The sequence below is a fragment of the Corvus moneduloides genome, chromosome 5, assembly GCF_009650955.1.
Source record: "Corvus moneduloides isolate bCorMon1 chromosome 5, bCorMon1.pri, whole genome shotgun sequence".
Lineage (NCBI taxonomy): Eukaryota > Metazoa > Chordata > Aves > Passeriformes > Corvidae > Corvus > Corvus moneduloides.
The window spans coordinates 68,348,560-68,358,313 of record NC_045480.1 but is presented as its reverse complement, the minus strand read 5'-3'; the positions used below and the strand labels follow the sequence as shown (position 1 = coordinate 68,358,313).

General features: G+C 39.7%; 1 long non-coding RNA gene across 1 annotated transcript; it reads left to right on the top strand.

Moving 5' to 3' along the window:
• The first annotated feature begins 508 nt into the window (after positions 1–508).
• LOC116443930 lies at positions 509–2,349 on the top strand. The gene is made up of 3 exons (XR_004240109.1): positions 509–670; positions 1,117–1,153; positions 2,298–2,349. It is a non-coding gene; the product is annotated as an uncharacterized LOC116443930 (long non-coding RNA).
• The last annotated feature ends 7,405 nt before the right edge of the window (positions 2,350–9,754 follow it).

The window sequence follows — 9,754 nt, the reverse complement described above, 5'->3', positions numbered from 1 at the left end:
CCTCAAATCTTCTGGTGACCTTACATGGGAACCTCCTAGAGCTTTTTTTTTTACGACTTCTCTCTCTCTTGCATTTATTTCCCTTCTCTGTTATTTCTATAAGGTGCTAGACATTGCATTTGGGATAAGCTGGAGAGCTAGAGATTTTGAGTTATTTACCTGCTTTCCAGGGCATTCCAAAGGGGTGTGCAATATGTCTGAGTTTAGAGGCAGGAGCAGCTTTTCAAATGAAGACGTTTGGCTGTGACTCTGTAGTTCGAGGCTGTTCACAGAAATGTCTGAGGCAAAAACTCATTCAATTAGCTCCTAATTAGAGCTGACTGAAGGGCAACAACAGCTCTGCTGTGTGGCAACTTGTGAGGTCCAGCAATTTGGGTTTGCTCAAACACAGCCATACCTACTGGGAATTTAAAAATGTCCACTTTTCATTCTGACATGGAGCAAAGTTTGGGGCTTTTTGTTTGCTTTTGCAAAGCGCTGATATATTTTTCCAGGGTGCGGGAAACGGCCTTTCAGCGAGCTGTGCTTCATTCCTTACAGGAAAGGACAGCACATGGGCTTGCCTGTACATGGATCATGCTGCCCCTGGGGACACTGTTGGCCCTCGCTGGTGGCTCCAGAGGGACTTGTGTCCAGGGCAGGAGGAGCTGTCTGCCTTCCATGGATACAGGTTTGACACTGCTACATCATCACCTCACTGGGGCAATGGTTTAAAAAATTGCTCTGTATTTTTGGTCAGATTGCTGTGAGAAGCCGTGACTCAGAGCATCTCAAAGAGCAGAAGGTGCCTGTGTTTAGACAGATGAATTTATCCTGTGCTATGAAGATCTGCTTGTACCATATATAGCTGTTCTTTTCATGTTTTAAGCAGTCTTCTTGTTTTAAAAGGACCAGAGAAAATGGGACTTTCCCAGCTGGATGAAGATGTTTCTTGCTGTAGCTTTCCAAACTGTGTCATACATAGAAATAGGGAAAAAAAATACCAAAAAAGAGATGCACAGGATTCATACCAAATTCCCTATTTCTAAAAATGATGATACAGTGCAGATGATACAATTGCACTGCTTCAGAGCTAATAACACTTGATAACCAAAATCTTGTCCCTTATTTCGACAGCATTCCCTGTGGACATCATGGGAGCAATGGCTCAGAGGTAACATTTTAAATGTAGTGTCTGCTACTGGATCTTGCTTCTAAATTCACTGCATATCAATCCTCCTCTCATCTAAATTCTGAACAGAGTTCCTACCGATTACACCAAGTGCAATATACATAATTATATTTTATATATATTATAAATAATAAAGTGCAGCTGATTGTAAGTGATTCTTGATTCGTCAGCATCAAGATTTAGGGGTGGAACAGAAAATCAGTTTCCTACTGGCAGGTGATTCTTTACATGTTCTTGAGAGTGTAAAGAGATTTTCATATGGGTAAAGAGTGTGGTTAAACACTGATGTAAGTGTCAACCTGTGCTGAGATTTCCAATAGGGAACCAGATTATATCTTCAATGAGTAGCCCTACCAGAGGCAATAAACACGCTTCAGATTTTGGTTTATAAAATTAACTTGGTATGATATTGGCCAAGCTTGTGTGACTGCTAACTGCATTATACAAGTGGATATCTTGGAGAATTCTAAATCTGTTTGCTTTTCAAACAACAACAGCAAAAATCTGGTTTTGGACAGCCTATTAAACACTACACGGTGCAGACTGCTTCAAAAATAGCATAAGCTAAACACTGATGGTTTTTAATAAACCAGACTTAAACAGTGAGTAAGTTTAATAAAGCGGATACTTAAGACAGGCATAATGAAAGGTGAAGGTCTGTTTTCTTTTTATTTCATTTCTTAACCTCTGTGCTTCGATCTTGTGTTTGGTTTGGGGTTTAAAATAAATCATTCTCTTAAATGAAGTAATAAGAGAAGTAGAGTGAAGAGCCGACCTGTGCAAAGAAATTTATTGCAGAGGAGCTAGCAGGCCAGGAGAAAAAAGTTCCTATATTAACTACAAAACAGTAAGTGCTAAGACTTTAATAACTTCATTGCAATGAAAATGTTTTTCATAGAGTCAAAACAGATTAGTTGCAAGAAAAAATATTTAGTTCTTCTACTTGAAGCCAAATGGTGAAAAATTCAGTTAATCTAAATAGATTTATGACTCTCATCATAGTCTGTTCCCTCTGATGATTTGGCATGTTTTTTGCTGTAACCAAACACCTTGAGACTGTACTCAGACTAGAGAGAAAAGTGATCATGCTTCCTTTTTGTAACCTTATGTCTCTCATCTCCCTTAGGTCTGTGTGACTGCAATGGCCTCTTTCTCAGAGCTGGTCTGGATGGAGGAGGTGAGGGTAAATCACTGCTTCTTCTCAACTTCTACAAGTTGAGGGGGTATTTGACTTCATATTTTAGGATGAATTGCCTCTTTTTGCATTAGTAGTTTTTGCAGCTGCTCCTAATTTCTTTTGCCAGCACTACTAGGCTTCAGTAAAGGCAGAGAATTCCCCCTAAAGCTTCTGTCAATCTATTGAAAACAGCCTTGTGCTTTGAATGTTTCAAGCAGAATTGTTTCTAGACACAATTAAAAAAGAAAAAAAAAGCCAGTTTCAAAATAAAGTGGTGAGGAATAAATTTCAGTTTTCATTTCAAAGAGAGACATACATGTATGAAATCTAGTTTAAATTTATTTCTATGTGAACAGTGGCAGAAAGTGTTTGTTAGTCATATAGCAATACGAAGATACTGTGTATAGAGGCTTTCCTTTGGAGACAAGGTATTGAAAAGGCATTGACAAGTGGAGGAAAAGGAGAAGGTTGCCTAGTTTGTGTATTTATGTATAGATGGGCATTCAGTTATGATTATTTATAACCTCTAACAAATTTATCAGGAGGTTCCTCTGTATCACATCTTTACAAGATATAATTTGAAACTATTAGATTACAGCACTGTAGTAACATATTGTTTTAACAGTATCTTTTTTGTAATTATTTTGTTTGTTTCTACAATTTGCCTTCTATTCAAGGAGAAAAAAGAAAGTTTTCCTAATTTTGATATTAAACTAGGGCCACTAGATTAATGGAAGGAGTTGGTTATAGTGGACTCAAACAACTGTGAGCTGGTGACTGGAAAAGATGCCTAAGACATATGTGGGTTTTTCTTTATTGAAGAGGAATTTTAGAATTGGGGTTTCTTTTCCAGGTTTAAGAATGGTGTGTTGCTAAAGTAGAGGGATGTCAGTGTAGGTAAGAAAGAGGTAAGTCTTCAGAAAAAAGTGTTAGTGAGGTTAATTAGCAAAGTTACCCAACAAGTTTTTCTAAGCAACACATTATTTAGAGATTCTACTGAGCTTCTATTTAGTCTGTTTTTCAGGTAGGCATTCCAGATTAAAGCAAATCAGAAACTTCTGTAAGCTTCAGATGACATTCCCTAAATAGGATCTCCTTTAAGTGAGTTTAAAAGTTACAGATATACATTGAAAAAATTACTTCTACATCTTTGTTAGTAAGGCAGTCCAGACATTGTGAGATTTCCACTTCTTTTTGTTTTTCTGCAAGTGGGTGATGCCTTTTCCTGGTCTTAAAATCAAGAGTCAAACACGGTTAGAAGGGAAAAAGGGATTTTACCTCTGTATTTATTTTCAGGATCCTTAGGTGCACTATGTCCAGGTGGAATGCACCCAAATGAACACCACAATGCACACCCACAAAAGATCTGGTATAACATTATAGGTTTTGCTAACTAGCATATCTATCAAAAATTCCCCAGTGAGAGGCTTGAATGAGCCCCTCCTCCCCAAGGAACCTTCCTCTGGATGGTTCTATCTTAGTTTACAGAATGTGTTCTGGAGAGGATCTTGGGGTCTGGGGCATTCTGATCCCTAACTACGAAGCTTCTAAGATGTTTACTCTCCTAGCTTGACAAGTAAGTCTAAGAATGTAGGCTAAAAACACTAATACAGAAGTTGTAAAAAGGTATATTAAAGGGGTATAAAAGAAAAGGCAAAAAATCATCATGGCATCATGGGTCTAAACTTTCCTTCTTAGATAACCTACACAAGCTTAGGATTCAAGAGATGAGGCTCTGAGAACAAAGCTTAATCAAGATTTTGAAAAAATATAGTCAACAATTTGCAAAGTGTTTGCTTTTAGTTGTAGTGGTGTCAATACTCTGTTTGACTGAAAGCTGCATTCCTTTTCTCCTGAGTGAGTGAAAAACCATTTTCCTATGCTCCTACTGTCACCAATGTGCTCCAACTCTCTCAATATTCTAAGCAGGAAAATGTGTTCTCAGAGAGGCTGCGTTGTCTTTCCTGAGACATTTCACCTGTCCACTCTGTTATTCTGAACTCATAAAAATAATTTACAGAAACAGAAAGAGAACCTCATTGTAAGAGGATAAGCACGCTTGTCAGGCTGATGCAGACAGGAGGTGGGATGGCTGTATGCTCAACAGGTGAGGTGGGATCATTCCCAGATTTCTTTAGCACCATACAGAGAAGAAAAAGAGAAAAACTTTCAGGATTTTCCATCCCCAATGTTGACAGGTAATGCTGGGAAATTCTGGTTACAAGGCAGCAGCAATTTGGGGAGTTTTGTTTAAGTTTATTATTGGTTTACTCTGACAACAATCTTAGTTCATCTGGGAGTTGTCCTTGTGGGAGAGGGGGATTTTTGGAACTGTGAAAATGTGCAAGTCCTATATAACATCACTGCAGTGGCTCAGACACTGCTTCTGACAAGACTAAGAGTGATAACATGCAGAGATGAATCTCAAGTGACTGTTTATACAAGATAATATCATTGCAGAACATTGGAACACTTGTTACCCCCTCTGCAGCCATGTCCACCTTCCCACCCTCATCCTGGTGGGGGCTCATGGATAATTCCATGTAAGCCTCTCTTTTGGCTGGGTGGATCAGGTTTTTTTGCCACTTCAGCTGCAAATCCTGAATTTGTCATGTGACACACTAAGTAACTCCACTCCTGACCCCAAAGTCATTGACCATGCAGAAGACTCAGTACAGGGCTGTAGTAACTCTGAGAAACCAAATACTGTCCTTTTAGCTGGGTTCCAGACTTCTCTGGGAGGAAGGGATCAGTCTCTTCCTTCAAAGTAACAAGTGACAGGACAAGAGGAAACAGCCTCAAGCTGCACCAGGAAGGCTGAGATTGGATATTAGGAAAAATCTCTTCACTGAACAGGTTGCCAAACATTGGAATAGGCTGCCCAGGGAAGGAGCTGGAATCAGCAGCCCTGAAGGTGTTTAAAAGATCTGTGGATGTGCCACATAAGTTGTACATCTGCTGCATGAGGGATCCTGATCCTTTACTAGCTGGAGAGCGGGCGGTTGGGTTGATCTAATTTAAGTATTTTGAATCTTTCTCTTGAGGTGTTTTTAGGCAGTCAAGAGCTAAAAGCGGAGTTATTTTCTTCCTGGTAGTATGAGAAAAATTTGCACTATTCATGTCAGTTACCAAATGTCTTACACCTTTTGAAGGACTGCTCTGAGCTGCTCAAAGAGCTCCTGGGAAAGAAGCAGAATGTCTTTCCAGTGCAGCTACACGTTTCCTTGATGGTGATGCTGGGACACTTCACTCACACAGCTGGGCTGTGGGAAGGGGGGGGGGCACACAGCTGTGCTGACACTGCACCGGTGCCGGAGCCCAGCTGTGACAGTCACACTTTGCTTGTCGTTTCCTCACTGCTCTCAGGGGGATGCTGTCACCTGGCAGAGAGGTGTGGGGGCCTTTGCCTCCCTACAGCACCTGGAAACCTCCAGAAAGTCCCAGGATTTCCCACCTGTTCTCGTGGGAGTGTGGCAGTATCCTGTAATGGCGTGGTCCATCTCCTGATGATGGGGGATTTATCCACGTAACGATGCTTGGAGAGGTTGGAGGCATTTCCAAAGAAGGTTGTGTGCAGATGTTGGCTTGGGGGTCTAAAGCAGTAATGTCACCTAGGTGCCACAGTGGGCTCAGATTGGGAAACTTGCAGAGTTTGTCATTCCTAGCTCACACCTTTGGCTCTGTAGAAGTGCATGGCACACAGGATGCACAATTTTGGTAGCCCCATATGTTTTATACACTAGCATTGATATGCTTGGCTCCCTGGTCATTCAGTTTTCTTCTCTGTCCACCTCATTTCTTTGATCCCATGGGGTTTTTCTCTCTTTTTTTTTTTTTTTTTTTTTTTTTTATTCTCCTAGGCAAGGTTTGTGGTGGGCATAATGGAATGAGTTAAAAGGTGCCAAATTAAATTAGTTCACAAATTTGGAAGGAAGCCAGTCAGGAAATAGCAACTGCTTTTATAGCAAAGCATGAGAGAAGGAGGGAGAGACAGGGAGGATCTGTCTGCCTGTGTGCATGTGCAAATGTAAATCATGTGCCCAAAAACCAAAGTCAAATGATTATAAATGTTTTGGATTGATGCAGCACATTTCTGAGTGATTTGCAATACTTCTTCCTGGAAAAAAATCCCCTTGTTTGCTCATAGAGACTGCCAGATGTACAGGACTGGTTGGGAACTCCTGCACTGGTATTTTGGACATTTCAGGGTTACGTTGCTGTGCTGATCAGTGAAGGAGCCCCATCCAGACCTTATTAACTTGATGGAAGAGTGCAGCACGGTCGAAAATAAGGATGATGTGCTCACTAACTACACAGTAATGGTCTACATGGCTTTAGCTCTCCTCTGAGCTTATGAAGGCAGAAGCCATGAGGAAATCTTTCCAGCCACAGCTTGCCTCCACTTTACAAGTTGATCTCATTTCATCTGCTCATGTGACTTCCAGCAAAGTTAAATCTGCGGAGGCTTCCTCTCACTTCATTCCGCCCTGAACTTAAAATAGTCCGAAAGCTTTTATATGGCTTGCAGCAGAAAACAGCCATGGTGGCTCTCAACCAATTACATCATGATTATGCGGTAATCTGTGTTTTCTATGTGTTCAGAAATGTATTTTTTGCCACAAGTGCTTATTATAGTAGATTTATGGAAGAGCGCGGGGCACACTTTCTGCTTTGTAAACTGAATATTTTATTATATGAGACCCTTGCCAAAGTTCTCCTGATATATTTTGTGTCAGATTGTTGTGGGAAACAGTACAAAATGGAATACATTTCTTAGTTTCTCATGAATATTAATCTCTGAAGAGAAGTACAGACTATATTCCACCAGCTCGTTCTTGGTGCAACACTGCACCAAATCTGTGAGATCTCTATATGAGATTAAAACTCTTATCTATGGCACACAATGCCTTGAAATACATTGATGAGCTATTGAAATTGTGTTTATTGAATATGTCATTTAAGCGCCTCTACTGAAGGCCTTCAAAGTTCTTTGCAATGTCTACCTTGTGTATTTATTTATTCTATATTTATAGAACATAGAATGTATGCTGCATAATATATATTAGATATATTATACATCTTACATCAGTGTAAAGTTAGAAATCAGGAGAAACTAAGTAAATGACTTGCCACAGCCAGAGAACAACTGTGTGGAAACATTAGCAATAAAAATCAGAAACTGTGACTCTTGGACCTTTATTCTAACCATTAAGCACTTGTTTTTAATTCTACATGGGCATTGTTTTGGGGAGAAAATGAAAAAAAAATAATCAAGCTGCACTGAGGAAGTCTTCTTCAGCTCCCCAAGTCTGAGGTATTTTGATTGAAAGAACCACATAGCTACCAGAAACATATATAGCTACTTGACAAAGGCAAGCAAATTGATAGGGGGGAATCCTTTATGTCTTTGGCATTTGACTGGGCAGAGGGGAGCTTGTTGCACTCAGAGGAGAGTTCAGAGCATCTTTCACAGCAGAAATACTTCTGGAGTTCCATATGGGGCCTGTCACCATTGGATTCACTTTGGTCCTTGGCTTTCTGCCCCTGTTTCTCCTCATCTTCTTTCTTGGACACTTTTATTTTTATATATGAAGATCATTAATAGAACTAAATGCTTTATAATTTTTTCATCTCTAATTAAGCCCCTGGTCTGGCAATTTTTTACAATGATTGCAGGTAAAATCCTTTCAGGTATTATTCCAGAGCTCATAGCTCCTTGTGCTTAAACACAGAAAAGCCATAAAATAGACTGTGTAAAGATATCAAATGAGACACCTTTCTTGTGTTTTCAAACTGAGACTCTTTTTATCTATTTGGATTTGAAACTTCATTCACCTGTTTCACACAGCTGAATGACCAAGTTCTAGGCACTTTGAGATGCTTTTCTGGTGACAGCACCTTGCCTCACTGAGATCAAAGTGATAAAATAATTATTCTGCCTTTCGTGACATCAAAAAGGGGTTTGTTTAGTCACAAAAAGTCAGGTTTTGTGAACAGCATGTAGTATTTCAGGTTTCCTTTTAGCTACAATACCATTCTGACTATTCTGGTGCACTCATCCAGAGCTGTTGGATGTTTTCAGTCTGTGTCACCAATCTCTCTTCTAATGCAACCAAGAGATGTATCAGAGCATTTTCTTTCAGTAGATTCCTTGAAGGCGTCCTAGTGATGAGTAAAACTGTGATAAAAATATGATACACCATCCATGGTGCATTTAAATGGGCCCCAGAGTTTTTGAGACTGGTACATAGTTTGCATTTCATTTAAATGAATGCTTTGGCTCATTACTTAAGTAGACAACCTTGGGAAAACCTCATATTATGAGCTTTATTTCAAGCTTAAGTTAATTATTCATATGATTATTTTTCTTTCCTAGGTACCACCTTTCTCTTTTCCATAGTCTGACAATAAATAATGTACCTAACGTGCCTGTGTTTTTGGACCAAGAAAAACACACTCAACAGTGAACTTATTTTGTGTATGGCAATCAAAGTTCAATAAATATAAAAAATTAATCTGTTTTTCGTTTGTGTAAGCCCAAAAATGTATTTAAGAAAATTTGGTTTCCTTCATATTTTACACTCTTTAAGCTCCAGCTTGGCTTTAGTGACTTTTTTCCCAACTTAAAACCTTGTTTGCCAAGACTCAAACTGAGTGAATTTTTATTGCACAGTTATAAACCATTGGTGGGGGGGGGGGGGGGGGGAGGAGAATTATAAAATGGAAAAAAGTTGAAATAGCCTTTGCTCTAAAAGTGCAAATAGCATACAGCACCCATTAGAGAGAGAGAGAGAGAGAGAAAAAAAGGTCATTGCTAATATTTTCTTCAACATACTTCTACAATGCTTTAAAATGCACCCAGGGTGCTTTTCACAGATGGAACCACTGAACATAGTTAAGGAGTAATGACCAATAGAGAGGGCAGCTAATGATGAATTGGGGTAAAAGCTGTGGTGAAACCACCAGCCCTGAGCTTCAATGGTATTTAGCAGCAAGAAAACACCAAACTTTAGGAGAAAGAGGAGTATTTCTGTCCTGATGCTGTTCAGGGTGTGGTGCTTTGGTGGCCAGGTGAGCATCCTGCTGTTCCCGGCTGTACCAGAGGAGAAAGAGGGGGCAGAAATACCCAGGGACATGTCAGTTTTATAATAGTCACTCAGAGAAATGTCAGTTTTATAACAATCACTCAGAAAAAGCTGGGAAATATTCAGATTCTGTTAACAATAGTTTGGATATTCTTCCAATTTTTTTTCTTTTTGAGGCTGGCAGCTGCCAAGACCTTTGCTGGTTGTTATTTTGCATACTGGGGTGTAGCTCTTGGTGATTATTTATCCCAGTGAACCACAGCCTCCTGTATTTTTCAGCATGACCTGGATGGACAAATCTTTGGCTAGTACTGCGATTTA